The sequence below is a fragment of the Sapajus apella genome, unplaced genomic scaffold (genome assembly GCF_009761245.1).
Source record: "Sapajus apella isolate SASKATOON/1434 unplaced genomic scaffold, GSC_monkey_1.0 scaffold55, whole genome shotgun sequence".
Classification (NCBI taxonomy): Eukaryota; Metazoa; Chordata; class Mammalia; order Primates; family Cebidae; genus Sapajus; species Sapajus apella.
In genome coordinates this window covers 6,434,042-6,440,369 of record NW_022436995.1, presented here as the reverse complement: position 1 = coordinate 6,440,369, position 6,328 = coordinate 6,434,042, and positions in this window count along the sequence as shown.

Sequence of the window (6,328 nt, the reverse complement as noted above, 5' to 3'; positions counted from 1 at the left end):
GAGTCTAAGCGATTCTCCTGCGTCAACCTCCCAAGTAGCTGGGATTATAGGCACATGCCACCATGTCTGGCTAATTTTTGTATTTTTAGTAGAGATGGGTTTCACTATGTTGATCAGGCTGGTCTTGAACTCCAGACCTCGTTATCTGCCCACCTCAGCTTCCCAAAGGTCTGGGATTATAGGTGTGAGCCACCGCGCCTGGCTTAAAGTTATTTTAAGTTTCTTTTGCCCCTGGGATAAAATGAGAAATTTACCTTTTCCATATGGTGAAAGATGGCAGGTTTGGGTTGCTCAGGAAGCCCAACTTTGAATATCAGGAAAGACCTGAGGGACCGTGATAACAGAGGGACCTCTCTCACTAGAGAACCTTGAATTTCAGCCAACTTTTGCTTAAAATTGTATCTTTAGAAAAACCTCTTTTTGTTGCCCTGAAGCAGAATCAAATGGCTACAACAGTGGTTGTTTCTTTCATGCCTTTCAGATTTAATTTTCCTTAAATTTGTCCCCTGGGAATATAAGAGATGTATTTTAGGGATATCAGCTTATTTTTAAATTATTTTTTATTTATTTTCTTTTTTTTTTTGAGATGGAGTCTTGCTCTGTTGCCTAGGCTGGAGTGCAGTTACACCATCTTGGCTCACTGCAACTTCTGCCTCCTGGGTTCAACCATTCACACTTGGCTTTTTAAAAATATTTTTGGTAGAGATGGGGTTTCACCATGTTGGCCAGACTGGTCTCAAACTCCTGACCTCAAAGTGCTTGGATTATAGTTATGAGCCACTGTGCCTGGCCTTTTAATTTCTTTTTAAGACACAGCCATGCTCTGTCACCCAGGACCCAGGTTGGAATGCAGTGGCATGATCATAGCTAACTGTAGCCTCAACCTCCTGGGCTCAAGTAATTTTCCTGCTTTAGCCTCTTGAGTAGCTGAGGCTACAGGTATGCACTTTTATGCCAACTAATTTTTTTTTTTTTTTTTTTAAATTTAGGATACAGAGTTTCACTATTTTGCCCAGGATGGTCTGGAACTCATGGGCTCAGGCAATCTTGCCTTGGCCTCCCAACATGCTGAGATTACAGGCTTGGGTCACCACACCTGCTGTGATAGCTGTTTATAATAAAAGCAGGTTCTTTTGTTCCTTTGAGTTTTTGTTGTTGTTTTGGTCTCTTGAGCAGCTTCCCAAGTCATGCAGGTCACATACTAATTCTTCTTCCCAGAATGCCTAGATCCTTAACCTTTGCCTATGTTTTTCTTAGATTGATTCCTTCCTTCCTTCCTTCCTTCCTTCCTTCCTTCCTTCCTTCCTTCCTTCCTTCCTTCCTTCCCTCCCTCCCTCCTTCCTTCCCTCCCTCCCTCCTTCTCTTTCTTTTCTTCCTTTCTCCTTCCTTTCCTTTTTTCCTTTTCTTCTCTCTCTCTCTCTCTCTCTCTCGTCTCTGCTTCTCTGAATCTCACTCCATTCAGCCTCTGTCTCCTGTGTTCAAAGTAATTCTCCTGCCTCAGCCTCCCGCATACCACCATGCCCAGCTCATTTTTGTATTTTACCATGTTGGCCAGGCTGGTCTCGAACTCCTGATTCAAGGGATCCACCTGTCTTGGCCTCCCAAAGTGCTGGGATTATAGGCATGAGCCACTGTGCCCAGACTTTCTTAGATCCTTGGTCAATCATTCCAGCTGGGACCTGTAGAAAATTCTGATTTTCTGGATCCTTCTGAATACTCAGAATCAAGCATGTTGATTATGTTACAGGTCAATAGGAAAAGGTTGTCTTCTGACATCCAAGTTTGTGCTTTGAAATTTAGGAATATAAAGATGCTTTTTGCTTCTACTTTGCATGTTAGAATTTTGTGGTTGGTAGTGAATTTTTTAATATACTTTTATTTTTGAATTGTCTCCAGAATTAGTAAGTTTTCTGGAATTAAAGGAAAAGCCTAATGTTAAATGTTATTTTAAAAGGGTTGATTGTGACAGTGATGATTTCAAGGTTCTACTAGCATTCCTGATTGAGAGAATGGTAGTTTCCTATGGAAGGAAACTTCCTATGGAAGTCATATAATGATGACATTTATTCTAAGAGTTGATATGGTAGGTAAGAACCACAGGGTTGAAGGGAATCTGGAGGGTCATTCCAGGCTACTGAGTTTCCAGAAATCACACCAATGGATAACACTAAAGAATCACACTTTTTAAAAGAGAGGAAATGATTATATACTTGGGTCAAAAAACTGAAGTTTGGTTATCAGTGAAAATGGGAATCACAGAACAAAACAACACTTTGTTGTGGGTTAGTGATATAAACTAACACAGTAGTATAAACTTACCCCAGAGGGAGGAGGTTTGCTTTGTTCAGTTTATTATTTTGGGTTCATTTGGCAGAGAATAGAATCCATTCAAGCTAGTTAAACAAAAATAAATTTATTTTGGGCCATGTGGTGACTTGTGTCTGTAATCCCAGCACTTTGGGAAGCTGAGGCAGGAGGACTGCTTAAGGCCAAAAGTGTGAACAAGCCTGGGCAGCATGGCAAGACCCTCTCTCTACAAAAACAAAAAATTAGCCAAGTGTGGTGAAATATGGCTATAGTCCTAGCTATCTAAAAGGCTGAGACAGGGATCCATGAGCCCAAGAGTTCAAGGCTGCACGGAGTTATGATAGCACCACTGTACTCCAGGCCAGGTAACAGTGAGACCCTATCTAAAAGTAATAATAGGCTGCGCTTAGTGGCTCATGCCTGTAATTCCAACACTGGGAGGCCAAAGTGGGCGGATCACGAGGTCAGTGGTTCAAGACCAGCTTGGCCAACGTGATGAAACCCTGTCTCTACTAAAAATACTAAAAATTAGCTGGGCGTGGTGGCAGGTGCCTATGATCCCAGCTATTCAGGAGACTGAGGTAGGAGACTCACTTGAACCCAGGAGGTGGAGGTTGCAGTGAGCAGAGACAGTGCCACAGCACTCCGGCCTGGGCAACAGAGTGAGACTCCATCTCAAAATTTAAAAAAAGTAATAATAATAATACATTCATTCAGAGCATACAGAATCATTGGAAGGCTAATGAAGTAGATTATATGAAGTAGGTTGAGCTTTCAGGAACAAGTCTCAAAGCCACACCACAGAACCAGGTCACTAAGAGAGTAATTTCAAAACAACTATGATCCATAGAGAACTAACACGATGAGTCTAGCCATTGCTGCTGCCACAAAAAACTAGTGACTGAATGGTGCTTGCCAACAGAAATACCAAGTTGAAGCTTCCAACTCACTTCTGCTTTTTATATCTCACTCCAGTGTATCTGATAGGCCTAACCTAAATCATATCCAGAACCCTGGCTGTAAGGGAATTTCGGCTTTTAGCTTTCTAGTCTCTGGGTTACTAGGAGGGTAGAATGTATTACTATATTGCCTGCCATATACTCTATCCATCACACCTAATAATTAGGCACAACTAGTAAATAACCTAAGCAAATTACTATAATTTTTAACACTTTTGGGCAAATAAAGTTTTTATTTTAAGTTCCCTATTCTGTAGTCAGAATCTGGATACATATTTGATTGTTGACAAACAGACCCCTGGCTGGGAGCTGTACTGAACAGATTATGAATACAGTCATTGTTGACAGCTCAACTTTATAACTGTCAGGAATTTGAAGGATTCTGTGGCGATAACATAAATAACAAAAATTTGAATGATGCTTTTCCCTTTTACTTTTATTATAAGAGTTTGATTTTGGAACAGCTGCTTCCCTCGTTTACAAACAATGACTTTCTACCTGGTGGTGGTGGCAATATTTGGATAACCTCAGTGGCATCTTCGTACCCTGGAGAAGCAGAAAACTCTTTTTGTTCAATAGATTGTATGTAACATACAAACATACAGTGCCTTCTTTTGTGGGGGCAGGGAGCATTCTAAATCAATCTTTTGGAATTTCATACAAAATTATGGTTCCTCTTGGGAATTTTTTTTTTTTTTTTTTTTTGGTGACAGTATCCTTCTGTCATGCAGACTAGAGTGCAGCAGTGCGATCTCGACTCACTGCAACCTCCACCTCTCGGGTTCAAGCAATTCTCCTGCCTCATCCTCCCTAGTAGCTGGGATTACAGGTGTGTGCCAACACACCTGGCTAATTTTTCAGTAGAAAATTTTCAGTAGAGATGAGCTTTCACCATGTTGGCCAGGAGAGTCTCAAACTTCCAACCTTAGGTGATCTGCCTGCCTCGGCCTCCCAAAGTGTTGGAATTACAGGCGTGAGCCACCACACCTGGCCGGGAAGACATTTTAGGTATGCTATCTCTTACAGGGGGTTGGACATGAGCCTCCCATAAGGGTCAGTGGACAAAGGCCGGTCTGAGGGCCTGCTTCAACTTCTTTTAGGCTGGTGGCTGTGAGAGGACTGAGCTAGCTATGGCAGCAACCCATGAAAGTGAGTGATAACAACATTGATTATTTCCTGTGGCATTGCTTTACTTTGCTATTGACTGGTAGCACTTGTAGCTTTAAATAAATTGAGGAAGTGGCCGGGCGCGGTGGCTCAAGCCTGTAATCCCAGCACTTTGGGAGGCCGAGGTGGGTGGATCACGAGGTCAAGAGATCGAGACCATCCTGGTCAACATGGTGAAACCCCGTCTCTACTAAAACTACAAAAAATTAGCTGGGCATGGTGGTGCATGCCTGTAATCCCAGCTACTCAGGAGGCTGAGGCAGGAGAATTGCCTGAACCCAGGAGGCGGAGGTTGCGATGAGCCGAGATCGCGCCATTGCACTCCAGCCTGGGTAACAAGAGTGAAACTCCGTCTCAAAATAAATAAATAAATAAATTAATTAATTGAGGAAGTATGAGAGAGTAAATGGGAGTAATGTTGAGTAATCCTTCTTGAAAATGTTAAGTGGGAGAATATTGGTGGTAAATTTCTGTCTTTTAAAATTTAAATTGTGCTTGGATCATTCAAATTTCCATCAAAAGCCTTTCTAAACTTGAAAAAAGGGAAAGGCCGGGTGCGGTGGTTCATGCCTGTAATCCCAGCACACTGGAAGGCCAAGGCAGGAGGATTGCTTAAGACCAAGAGTTCAAGACCAGCTTGGGCAACAGAGCAAGACCCCCATCTCTTAAAAAAAAAAAATTTAAATTACAAAATAAATTAGCTGGGCATGGTGGTGCATACTTGTTGAGCCTAGGAGTTCAAGGCTGGAGGGAGCTACTAATGATCATGCCACTGCTTTCTAGCCTGGATGACAGAGCAAGACCCTGTCTTTACAAAAAAAAAAGTTAATTTACAAAGGGAAGCAAAATTACCATCTATCAAATTATTGGCTGGGTGTGGTGGCTCTTGCCTGTAATCCCAGCATTACAGATTGAGGTGGGCAGACCACCTGAGATCTGGAGTTGGAGACCAGCCTGGCCAACATAGCTAAACCCAATCTCTACTAAAAAAAAAAAAAAAAAAAAAATTAGCTAGGCTTGGTGATGTATGCCTGTGATCCCAGCTACTCAGGAGGCTGAGGCACGATGAGAATTGCTTGAATCCAGAGGTGGAGGTTGCAGTGAGCCAAGATTGTGCCACTGTACTCCAGTCTGGGCAACAGAGCAGGACTCTGTCTCAAAAAAAAAAAAAATTATTAATATGATAGTGTTTTAATTTCAGTTCAAATGTGTGATTAAGCTTTTTGTTATATATGCATATGCCCTCCCTCTTACACTATCAGTGTGTTTAATACTTGCATTTCTTTCATTTTATTTTATTTTTTTGAGACAGAGCCTCACTTTGTTGCCCAGGCTACAGTGCAGTGGCACGATCTTGGCTCACTGCAACCTTCACCTCCTGGGTTCAAGTGATTCTCCTGCCTCAGCTTCCTAAGTAGCTGGGATTACAGGCACCCACCATATTCCTGGCCAATTTTTGTATTTTTGGTAGAGATGGGGTTTCGCCATTTTGGCCAGGCTGGTCTCAAACTCCTAACCTCAGGTGATCTGCCTGCCTCAGCCTTTCAAGTGCTGGGATTACAGGCATGAGCCACCATGCTCAGCGTAATTTTTTTTTTTTTAACATTTTTAATTAGACTGGAAATTTTTCATTAAATATACCTCTTAATGTTTTGAATAAGTACCATTTTCATGTGGTTGCAAATTCAAAAGTCACAATAAGGAGTCTGGGCAAAGTGATTCATGCCTACAATCTTACTACTTTGATAGGCCAAGGAGGGAGGCTCTCTTGAGCCGAGGTGTGTGAGACCAGCCTGGGCTATACAGCAAGACCCCCGTCTCAACAACAACAAAAGTCACAAAAAGGTACACAGTGAAAAATCTCCCTTTCATTTCCAGCCAGCCAGTTTTCGTCC